Source organism: Oryctolagus cuniculus, chromosome 3 (genome assembly GCF_964237555.1).
Source record: "Oryctolagus cuniculus chromosome 3, mOryCun1.1, whole genome shotgun sequence".
Classification (NCBI taxonomy): Eukaryota; Metazoa; Chordata; class Mammalia; order Lagomorpha; family Leporidae; genus Oryctolagus; species Oryctolagus cuniculus.
This window is the reverse complement of record NC_091434.1, coordinates 31,077,440-31,090,239: the sequence shown is the minus strand read 5'-3', so window position 1 is coordinate 31,090,239 and position 12,800 is coordinate 31,077,440. Positions and strand designations below refer to the sequence as shown.

Below are 12,800 nucleotides of genomic sequence, written 5' to 3'. Positions count from 1 at the left end.
GTGATTGGTGTGGCCAGAGAGCTCTGTTCAGTTCTTCATGGTTAAAGGTGTGCCAAAAATGAAACATCCAGGTTAGCCATGGTAAATTTTCTCTCTCTTTCTCTTTTTTATTTTATTCAGAAGTGAATTAATTCCACACAGTTGAGTGGATTTGAAAGCAGTCAGTGTCTGAGCTCTGGCCCCTTTGGGTATAATATTCATCTGCTCTGTCCCAAGAACCACACAATGGATCTGTGCAGGCCTCAGTGTAAGCTCAGATTCCCCTGCAACATCTCCCACTGGGTTGCCAAGGTTACTGGGTTTGTTGGCGTCTCCTGAGAGTACTCATGTCTCAGGCACTCACTCCGTGAGTTCTCTCACAGAGCTTCGTTTTTTTTTTTTTTTTTCATACTCTCGGTTCATAAACTCCACACATTCACTAGGTCTTAAGCTCCTGTTATTTTTCCTCATCAGATTCATGTTTCTCTCCTTGGCTCAGGGTGGGCACAGCCCTGAGGAGGCACAGCTTTTATGTACATGCAAAATGTTGCCTGCTCTTTGTCTTGCTCGCCTTTGTAAGGTGAGTGGAGAGAGAGAATCGTGTCCATACAAGTCCCCTTTTTAATTTATTTCTTTATTTTTTTCTCCTCTGGTTAGCCTGGTGAACTTTCCCCCATGGGGCTTCAATCCTCCTTCCCTCTAGGCTCTTTCTGCTGCTTCACCACAGGTGACTTGGGCTGCTGAGTTTTCGCCTCACCTCCTGGTCCAGTGCTGGTGCGTAGACTCGGTGGATGGGGTCCTGAGCTGTGGGCACCTGTGCCCTCCACGAACGTCCACAATGTCCCAGTAGTTCTGAAAGAGTTTCCTCTGCATTTTTTTCCCTAACTCTTCCCTGAAACTACAATATCTCCACTTTTATTACGCTAACTTTTCCCGATCTATCAGTGTGCTCCCTCCCTATTCCACCATCTTGGAGGACTTCTTATGTCTAAATTTATTATATTATTGGCATAACCTCATTTTATGATGGCTAAACATATATATTTTTAAAAGATTTGTTTATTTATTTGAAAGTCACAATTACACAGAGAGAGAAGGAGAAGCAGAAGGAGAGAGGTCTTCCATCCACTGGTTCATTCCCCAATTGGCCACAATGGCAGGAGCTGCACCAATCTGAAACCAGGAGCCAGGAGCTTCTTCTGGGTTTCCCACACGGGTGTGAGGGCCCAAGCACTTGGACCATCTTCTACTGCTTTCCCAGGCCATAGCAGAGAGCTGGATGGGAATTGGTGTGGCTGGGACATGAACTGGTGCTCATAGGGATGTCAGCATTGCAGGCGGCGGCTTTACCCAATATGCCACAGTGCTGGCCCCTAAATCATATTTTAACAGCAGGTCATCATTTCAGTCTTAGATGCTTTGTTGGAATGAACACGCACATCCAATAGAAGGCATAGTGCTTACATTGAAAGGGAGACAGGACCTTAGCAGTTGCATCTTATCAGTACTCTGTAACTTCACATTTCTTCTCATTGACCTTATTGATTCCTAACAGGGGTCACTGGGACAGAATTTCATGAATTCCCAATAAAATCAATTGCATTTTTTAAGAATAAATCCTGAAAAATCACTAGCTCCTCTGTGTTCCATTACATGTTTGTCCTGCAAGAGGTTATTTCTTTCTGCTGGATGCATAGTCATTTTTTCAATGCTTATTCCCTGATCCCCCCAAAAGGCAGATTTTCAGTTAATTCAAGCACTGGTTTCATGTTGCACTGTACTGACTGGCAATAGTGGCTGTGACTAAAAGAAAATAACCTAGGATTTTGTTTCTCAGATCAGACCATGTTTTGATTCCAATGCTCACTGCCCTATCCCTGGGGATATTTTTTTCCCTTTCTTCCCCTTATTAGTTCATTGTATTTCTGGGAAAAAAAATAACAGGGCTAGCATAAGGGAAATTTTATAACTAGATGCTAAAGCCTGTGGTTATCATGCTGTAGAGCATTTCTTGGTCTGTGAAATAATTTACTGATGAATATAAAATAGAAATGCATTGCATGAAATCCTATCAGTATGTCATGAAGTAGCATCAGAGCCTGGTGAACCTAGAATTTCTGCTGTAAGCCATTTTTTTCCCTTATTATATCAGTCAGTGGTGGCAGCTCTGAGGAAGCCAGTTATAGCAGGTTACTCAGGTTTTAGTTTTCAAATGTCCTGTAAGACTAACCTCATGGTCACTTAAAATTTTTAGGTAAAATAATTTTAAATAAAGATAATAAAGTAATTCAACATTTATTGGGTAATTACGCTGTGCTAGACACTCTGCCAGGTGCATTTATTTCTCTTAATATCCACATTTTACTTATGAGAAAAGGCAAAGGTGTAAGCAACCTGTCCTACTTCAAACGAGAGTCAGTCTTCTAAACCCAAGCCTTTTCTGCTAGTGTGCCAAGCTAAATTTTCCAGTTCTTTCATCTTAGTAAATGTGTTTCATTGTGGATTGATGGGTTAATAGGACAATAATTTTCAGGGAGGACAGAACAATTCATCTACAGTTACTGAACTCTCAGTTTTTACCAGTGCTGTGCTTGTTTTGGACACAGCACCTCTCAATTTTCTCATCTTTTATAGAAGTGAAAACTATGAGAATTTAGGTAGTAAACCTAACAAGTGTACCTGAATGGAGGAACAAAGAATTCAAACAGGGCTCTTGTGACTGTACTTCATTATATTGCTCAAAATCTGTATCATCCTGGGTTAGCATGTGTGAGACCATAATATGTCATTGCTTTTGGAACTAATTTATTAGTGGTCGTGCATGTATTTTCTAAAATACCAAAGCACCTGAAATCAGTTATCTGGATATTTTGTTTTATTGTGATTCACTTTGTTGTGCCTTGCAGATACTGGTTTCTCTCTCTCTCTCTCTCTCTCTCTCTCTCTCTCTCTCTCTCGTTATCTCTCTCTCTCTTTTAAAGCAAATTGGAAGTTGATGGCAACACTGCACTGAGCAAGTCTATTGGTGTCATTTGTGCTGTTGCATAATGTGAAAATGCCAACTGGAGCAGCAAATGCTAATACAGAAGCTGCAGGAAGTTATCTACAAGATCTAGCCATAATAATTGATTGAGCAGGGTACACTAAACAACAAATTACCAATGTAGATGAAATAGTCTTTTATCAGAGGAAGATGAGATCCATTGAAGACTTTCATATCTAAAGAGATGGAGTCTATTCCTAGCTTCAAAGTTTCAAAGAGCAAGCTGACTCTCTTATTAGGGACTAATGCAATTTATGACTTGATGTTAAAGCCAATGCTCAAATATCCTGGAGCCCTTAAGAATTATACTAAATCTTTGAAAAAATATATTAAATCTTTTCTTCCTGGGCTCTGTTGGCGGGCATGAAAGCTTGGATATTAGCACATCTGCTTAAAATATGCTTTATTAAAAGCTTAAAAACTATTGATTAGACCTATTATTCATAAAGAAATTTCTTTCAAAACATTACTGCTTTTCACCATGTACCTGGTCACTCAAAAGCTCTGATGGAAGTATATAATAAGATTAATGTTATTTTCATGCCTAATAACTTAACATGCATCATGCAGTCCATGGATCAAGGAGTAATTTTTGCTTTCAAAGCAATGAAATCCGGTCATTTGCAACAAGAGGTAGGAATCTGAAAACATTATGCTGAGTGAATTAAGCCAGTCCCAAAGGGACAAATATCATATGTTCTCCCTGATCGGCGACAACTAACTGAGCACCAAACGGGAAACCTGTTGAAGTGAAATGGACACTATAAGAAACAGTGACTTGATCAGCTCTTGTCCTGACTATTGATGTACAATGTAATTCTTCATCCATTTTAGTATTTTTTCTTTGTTTTGTTCTAGCACTATTGGTTGAACTCTGTAATTAACACACAATTATTCTTAGGTGTTTAAATTTTAACTGAAAAGTGATCCCTGTTAAATATGAGTGGGAATAAGAGAGGGAGGAGATGTACAATTTGGGACATGCTCAAGCCGACTTTCCCCAAATGGTGCAGTTAGAAACATGCCAGGGGATTCCAATACAATCCCATCAAGGTGGCATGTACCAATGCCATCTCACTAGTCCAAGTGATCAATTTCAGTTCACAATTGATCACACTGATAGGTCCAGGAGTCAAAGGGATCACACAAACAAGACTAGTGTCTGCTAATACTAACTGGTAGAATCAAAAAGAGAGAGAACGATCCATCATGGGAAGTGGGATACACAGCAGACTCATAGAACGGCAGATGTCCTAAATAGCACTCTGGTCTCAGAATCAGCCCTTAAGGCATTCGGATCTGGCTGAAGAGCCCATGAGAGTATTTTAGGCATGGAAAGCCAAGACACTCTGGCAAAAAAAACCACAACAACACACACACACAAAAAAACACCTAAATGTAAGATCTCTTCGAGTGTTCGAGTGAGATATCAGTGGAAAAAACGGAGCCATCAAAGAAGAAGATACCTTTCTCTGAAGGGAGGAGAGAACTTCCACTTTGACTATGACCCTGTCGGAATAAGATTGAAGTCGACGAATTCAACAGGCTTCCATAGCCTTGGAAACTCATGACTAGAACCTAGGGAGATTACTGACACCATAAACAAGAGTGCCCAATTGTTAAGTCAACAACAGGAGTCACTGTGTGCTTACTTCTCATGTGGGATCTGTCCTTAATGTGTTGTCCAATGTAAAGTAATGCTATAACTAGTGCTGAAACAGTATTTTACACTTTGTGTTTCTGTGCGGGTCTAAACTGATGAAATCTTTACTTAATATATACTAAATTGATCTTCTGTATATAAAGATAATGGAAAATGAATCTTGATGTGAATGGAATGGGAGAGGGAGCGGGAGATGGGAGGGATGTGAGTGTAGGGAAATTATGGGGGGGGGAAGCCAATGCAATTCATAAACTGTACTTTGGAAATTTATATTTATTTATTTTTTAAAGGCTTATTTACTTATTTGAAGTCAGAGTTACAGAGATAGAGAGGGAAAGTCAGACAGAGAGAGAGAGAGAGCAAGAGCAAGAGTGATAGTGAGAGTGAGAGTGAGAGAGAGAGGAGGATTTTCCATCTGTTGGTTCACTCCCCAGATGACTGTAGCAGTCAGTGCTAGACCAGGTCAAAGCCAATAGCCAGGAGCTTTGTCTGGATCTCTCACTTGGGTGGTAGAGCCCAAATACTTGGGCAATTCCTCTGTTGCTTTTCTCAAGCCATTGGCAGGGAGCTGGGTCAGAAAGGAGTACCTGGACATGAACCTGTACCCATATGGGATGCTGGCATCATAGTCAGCAGCTTTACTTGCTATACCACAATGCCAGACCCTAAACAGTTATTTTATTTATTTAAAGTCAAAGTGACACACAGAAAGGTAGTGACAAAGAGATCTTCCAACTTCTAGTTCACAACCTAAAATCCTGTAACAGCCAGGGCTAGGCCAAATCAGTAGCTAAGAATTTCATCAGGGTCCCCCACATTGGCGGCCAGGGCTAAGGTAATTGGGCCAACTTCTGCGGCTTTCTGAGGCATATTAGCAAGGAACTGGATCAGAAACAGAGCACTTGGGGCTCGAGCTGGTGCTGGACATGGGATGTTGGCACCACAGGCAGTGCCTTAACCTGTTGTATCACACCACCATCTTCAAGTTTTATTATTTTGGAAATAAGTTTCATAAGGCAATAGCTGTCATAGTGATTCCCTCTGATCTTGGTAAGGTGAAATGAAGACTGTATGGAGGCCGGCGCCGCGGCTCAGTAGGCTAATCCTCCGCTTTGCGGCGCCGGCACACCGGGTTCTAGTCCCGGTTGGGGCGCCAGATTCTGTCCTGGTTGCCCCTCTTCCAGGCCAGCTCTCTGCTGTGGCCAGGGAGTGCAGTGGAGGATGGCCCAAGTGCTTGGGCCCTGCACCCCATGGGAGACCAGGAGAAGCACCTGGCTCCTGCCATCGGATCAGCACAGTGCGCTGGCTGCAGCACACCGGCCATGGCGGCCGTTGGAGGGTGAACCAACGGCAAAGGAGGACCTTTCTCTCTGTCTCTCTGTCTCTCTCTCTCACTGTCCACTCTGCCTGTCAAAAAAAAAAAAAAGACTGTATGGAAAGAATTTACCATTGTAGATACCATTGGAAACATTCATGACTCATGGAATGAGATCAAAATGTTAGCTAGAGTTTGGAATAAGTTGATTCCAATCCTCATGGATGACTTTGATGGGTTCAAGACTTCAATAAAGGAACTAGCTGCAGAAATAGTAGAAATAGAAAAGCTATCATAAGAAGTGGAACCTGAAGATGTGACTGAATTGCTGGAATCTCACAGTAAATTGTTAACATATGAGAAGTTGCTTTTTATAGATGTACAAAGAAAGTGGTTTCTTGTTGTAGAATCTACTCCTAGTTAATAGGCTCTGAATATTGTTGAAATGACAACAAAAATATGAAATATTACATAACCTTAGTTGATAAAGCAGTGTTAGGGTTTAAGAGGAAAAACTACAAATTTTGTAAGATGTTCTACTTTAGGTAAAATGCTATCAAATGGCATCACATATACAAGAGAAATCCTTCATATAAGAGAATCAGTCAATGTGCTTAACTTAATTTTTTTTTAGTTTACAAAATTGTCATAGCTGCCCCAACATTTGGCAGTCTTTAGCAACTATCCTGACAGAACTCATCAACATGGAGGCATGACCCCCAGTGGTGAAAAGACTATGACGTATGGAATTCTCAGACCATCATTAGCATCCTGTAGCAATAAATTATTTTTAAAATTAAGATATTTTATACTTTTTTCAGAGATAGTTATAGTGCATGCTTAATTGATTTCAGTAGAGTGTAACCACAAATTTATATGCCGTGGGACACCAGAGTAGTGTGACTCACTCTGTAGTGGTGGTATAGGATTGAACCTGCAATATCTCAGAGGTAGTCTAATAATGTAGGGACAGGAGACAGGCATACAAAAATTCAGACAGAGAAACTTACAGGATCCTCTCCTTGCTTATATATGGAGTAAGAAAATGAGTCCTGGCCGGTGCCGTGGCTCAATAAGCCAATCCTCCGCCTGTGGTGCCGGCACTCTGGGTTCTAGTCCTGGTTGGGATGCCAGATTCTGTGCCAGTAGCTCCTCTTCCAATCCAGCTCTCTGCTGTGGCCCGGGAAGGCAGTGGAGGATGGCCCAATTGCTTGGGCCCTGCATCCGCATGGGAGACCAGGAGGAAGCACCTGGCTCCTGGCTTCGTATCGGCGCAGCGTGCTGGCCATAGCGGCCATTTTGGGGGTGAACCAACAGAAGGAAGGCCTTTCTCCTCTCTGTCTCTCTCTCACTGTCTAACTCCACCTGTCCAAAAAATAATATCTATTATTAAAAAAAAAGAAGAAAATGAGTCCTGGGAAAGTGATTTAGAAGACGCTCCACACCTTTATGTTCATAAAGGCAATATAGTTAGGTAAAATATTAAATATACTGAAGAGTCCACTTTGCTTCCTACATAATCCTTCACTTGCTCATATATGATGTCAATATCAGGATATTTTCAGGGTGAAATAACAATTATTAAGGAATTAGAGTCTTCCTTACACTACATATTGCCTTGGTATTGTGTAAATGTCACATGTGTAACAATGTCTTTAAAACGCAGAAGTACTCAGATATTTCAATTAAGAATTTAATGGCTTGAGATCTTTAGATGAATATAGCAGAGTGCAGCTGCTATTTAGGTGACAGGTGGATAAACAGATGGCTCCCACCTACTGGAATAAGAGTTAAAATGCAAGACAGTAGAGAGATACAGGAATGTACCAGCACTTAACTTTTATGTAGCAGATGGTCTGGATTTCCAATTCATGTGTTTGCTCATGGTTCCTACTTTTTGTGGCCATTATCCTTTAGTAAACAAGATCATGAACTAACACATTGTATGAGTACTTCCTTGCATACATTATTGCTATATTAGTATCTTTCCTGGATAACTTGGTGAGTTAATTTATAAGGGAGGAACTTAAGGTTTTCAAAATGTTTATTATTCACATTTTGATTTATTCTGAGCACTAACGAGCACCAAGATGCATTTCTAACTACCTTAGGATGATCTATTAAATGCACACTTTGAGATTTTTGCATTTAATGTATTACTAATATATTATTAAATGTACATTTGCAGGTTTCTGATTTGTTCCTGTATAAAGCCACAGGTCAGAGCACTGCTTATGGGGAATCAACCATTTCAATCTATCTCTTTTGAAGTTTTCAGTAAATAGGCTATTTCAATCTTATATTCATAGAGCATTGGATTTTTCATGAAACCAATAATGTCCATTAGTTCTAACAAAGCAATTTTTGGGAGAAAGATGAGGATACAAGGAACTTAATAAATAGGTCAACACTTTGAGAAGCTTACCTTCAATTAAGAATTAAAGTTGTTATTACTCCCTTGATAGATGTGCTGAGTGCTCTAAAAAGCACACTAACATAATCAGGAAGGCCAAGTTTCTGATGAAGTCACAAATGGAGGATGCATAATCATCTGAAATTACATTGAACCCCACTTACTGTAAAAGAGGTGAAAAATGAAACAACATTGATATACTGTTTTTTTACTTGTTTAGGTTGGAAAAATCCAAAAGTTTGACAATATATTTTGTACCTGAGAGGAAGTAATTGTTCTCATCTATTGCTGTGAAATAACAAAATGGTAAAATAGCAATGTAAGAGAATTTGCCAGTTATATACTATACAAGTTAATTATTGCTGAGTAACATTTTGTTAATGTAAAATCTAATAGTTACAGAGGCAATCATTCAGTTTTCAATTCTGTGGTTTAGCAATTTAGGCTGAGCTCAGCTGAGCAATTCTTCTAATCTTCGCTCACCTCTCATACATCTGTCCACACCTGAGGATCAGTTATGCTGATCTTGACCAGGCTATTTCATATTTGCCCACTGGCTGAGAAAGGGAAACTGAACTGATTCCACTCTAGGTAGTCTTTCATACTACTGAAATTGAGCATGTTCATTCGGCAGAGGCAATGATCCTGAGAGTGTGAGACGCAGAGCGCAAGGACATTTGGGACCTGGGATAAAAATTGCATATGGCCACATTCACCACATTCTGTTAACTGAAGAAAGTGAAACGGCAAGTTTTGATTAAACAAGTGGGGAAATAGTGTCTAGTCATTGATTGGAGCACTTTCCAAGTTATAAGTAATGTAAGTGCAGAGAGGAGAATATTTTGAGGTCATATATGCAAAAAAGCACATAAAAGTGCAATTACTAATAAATGTGCAATTACTTTTGAACCCTTGACAAAGAATTCGCAACACTAGGTATCTATACTCCAGAAAACATATGAAAGTCATATGTAGGAAACTATTAATTGGCAACTATTTACTGCTTTCTAAACAAGGAAGAAATGACCCAATAGTCCATCAATAGTGGCTTGGTTTCTCATGGTGTCCATTTCACTTCAACAGGTTTCCTTTTAGGTGCTCAGTTAGTTGCCACCAATCAGGGAGAACATATGATATTTTTCCCTCTGGGATTGTCTTATTTCACTCAGCATGATGTTTTCTAGATTCCTGCATTTTATTGCAAATGACCGAATTTCATTGTTTTTTTTTTTACTGCTGTATAGTATTCTATAGAGTACATGCCCCATAATTTTTTCATCCAGTCTTTTGTTGATGGACATTTAGGTTGATTCCATGTCTTAGCTATTGTGAATTGAGCTGCAATAAACATTAAGGTGCAGACAGAGCTTTTATTTGCCAATTTAATTTCCTTTGGGTAAATTCCAAGGAGTGGAAAGGCTGGGAAGTATGGAAGGTTTCTGAGGAATCTCCAGACTGACTTCCATAGTGGCTTTACAGTTTGCGTTCCCACCAACAGTGGGTTAGTGTCCCTTTTTCCCCACATCCTCTCCAGCATCTATTGTTGGTAGATTTCTGAATGTGATCCATTCTTACCAGGGTGAGGTAAAACCTGATTGTGGTTTTGATTTGCATTTCCCTGATTGCTAGTGATCCTGAACATTTTTTCATGTGTCTGTTGGCCATTTGGATCAACTCTTGTCCTGACTGTTGAGGAACAACTTACTACTTTATTCCTTTTAGTATCTTTTTGCTCCAATTAATACCATTGGTTGATCTCTTTAATTAACACACAATTATTCTTAGGTGTTTAAATTTAGCTGAAAAGTGAGCCCTGTTAAATATAAGAGTTGGAATAAGAGAGGGAGGAGATGTACAGTTGGGCACATGCTCAATCTGATGTGCCCCTAATGGTAGAGTTACAAAGGTGCCAGGACATTCCAATTCAATTCCATCAAGGGGGCATGTACCAATGCCATCTCACTAGTCAACGTGATCAGGTTCAGTTCATAATTGATCATAATGATAGGACCAAGAACCAAGGGGTTCACACAAACAAGACTAGTGTCTGCTAATACTAACTGATAGAATCAAAAAGGAGAGAATGATCCAACATGGGAAGCAGAATACACAGCAGACTCATAGAATGGCAGATGTCCTAAATAGCACTCTGGCCTCAGAATCAGCCCTTAAGGCATTCGGGTCTAGCTAAAAAGCTCATGAGAATATTTCAGGCATGGAAAGCCAAGACACTGTGGCAAAAAAAAAATAATGACCTAAATGAAAGATTTGTGTGAGTGAGATCCCAGTGGAAAGAACAGGCCATCAAAGAAGAAGGTACCTTTCTCTGAAGGGAGGAGAGAACTTCCACTTTGACTATGGTCTTGACTAATAAGATCGGAGTTGGCAAACTCAAGAGGCTTCCATAGCCTTGGCAGCTCATGACAAGAGCCTCCGGGTGATTACTGACGTAACAAATAAGAGTGTCAATTGTTAAATCGACAACAGGAGTCACTGTGCACTTACTCCCCATGTAGGATCTCTGTCCTTAATGTGTTGTACTTTGTGAATTAACGGCATAACTAGTACTCAAACAGTACTTTATACTTTGTGTTTCTGTGTGGCTGCAAACTTGAAATCTTTACTTAGTGTATACTAAATTGATCTTCTGTATATAAAGATAATTGAAAATGAATCTTGATGTGAATGGGATGGGAGAGGGCGTGGGAGATGGGATGGTTGCGGGTGGGAGGCAGGTTATGGGGGGAAATCCACTATAATCCAAAAGTTGTAGTTTGGAAATTTATAGTTACTAAATAGAAGTTAAAAAAAGAAGATGTGTCACTTCACAAGTAGACTGTTACCAGCAGAAAGTTCATTTCTGCTAGTCTTCTCTGATCCCCATTCCCACTGAGTTCACTCCACTAGTTTTGTTTCACATAGCTTATATGAAGTACTTCATCTCTTCAATCATCTGCATAGTTTTTTTGAGTACTTGGATCATATTTGTCACCCAGTATAAATGAAAATGGAGTTAGCAGAGTCTTCTTCTTTCCATTAATCTTATTAACTTTCACTGATAAACAAGAGAATGAGGGAAATTATTATCTTGTGCTGTGTTTTCAACTAATTTTTGTTTTCCTGATCAAACAGTTGGATGAGTCCTCCACAAGATTAAAAGGAAAAGACTCATTTTCAGCAGAGACACTCTTCAGATTCCCCAGGAAAGTGCAATTGGAGCAATACGTTTGGGAATCTTTTCCATGGAGGTAATGGCTAGCCATAAACATGTCTAAGACATCCAGGAGAATATGGGGAGAGTAATGGGGACAAATATAGTTTACAAATAAGAGAGAATCCTGGTGATCCAATGACAATAAATTGATGTGAAAATGATCATCAAGTGACAAATCTGATGAGGTACATATTAAAAAGCAGTCATGCAATTTGGTCATCATTAAAAGTTTTAGTAACATACTGTTGCAATCAATTTCTACTTTTAAGAAAACTCAATGTCAGTTTCATATGCCACTCTTATTTCTTTATTCACTACAAAATGTTTTTTGTGTCCCCTACTTTTTTCAGTTACAAACACAAGTCAATAATTCAGAGGACAATTGGAGTTTCCTCAGAACTGTTCAAATTTTCAGAATTGAGAATACAAAAGGATAACTTGACAAATCAGGAACACAAAATACTTCTCTCCTTTTGATTGATATAACACATCTGCAAGCCTTCACCCAATCTTCGGAATAGATTCCCATTTCAAACAAAGGAAACAGAAGAATCTTATTCCTCCACCAAAGAGACTCAAAGGAAGAGATTCTTCTCCTAAAATATATGGTCCTTATATTATCCAGCAACTTGTATGATTGAACATGTTAATCAAATACTTAAATGAGAGCAACTCTTTATGAACCTTGAGAAAAAAGAATCAAGATTGTTAAGGGATATCTATGAGCAATTCATTAACATGTTCAGTGGAAAAGTCAAACTTCGGATGTGTGGACTCTAAAGAAACAGTTCATCTCTCAACAAAATACTGATATAGCAAAGATAAAGAAGGCATGTCAAAACGTGAAACTGTTTTTGTATATTAGCTTCTGATTTCTAAAATTCCATTAAAGTAGTTTATTTAACAAGATTCTGGCTGTAGAAAATTGGCAAAAGTTTACTCTGAATATGCAATTATTTTCTTCCTATCACATTTGTACCCTTAGGGAGATGCTGTCAAACCTGCTGACTGAAGGAATGCTCCCTCAGCCAAGGAAACTGGAATTTTGATGAGTATTTTTGAATGCTGGTAAATTGTTTACAGTATTAGAGATGTAAATAGCTTACCTCTCAGAAATATGCATTACCCCCTGCACAAATTAGGTTGTGTAGTTTCATTTTCTTTCACTTCCAA

At 39.3% G+C, this 12,800-nt stretch overlaps 1 long non-coding RNA gene across 1 annotated transcript; it reads left to right on the top strand.

Moving 5' to 3' along the window:
- Positions 1-8,424: 8,424 nt before the first annotated feature.
- On the top strand, positions 8,425-12,507 carry LOC127491708 (uncharacterized). Its single transcript, XR_007920592.2, has 3 exons — positions 8,425-8,732; positions 11,546-11,661; positions 11,978-12,507. It is a non-coding gene; the product is annotated as an uncharacterized lncRNA (long non-coding RNA).
- The last annotated feature ends 293 nt before the right edge of the window (positions 12,508-12,800 follow it).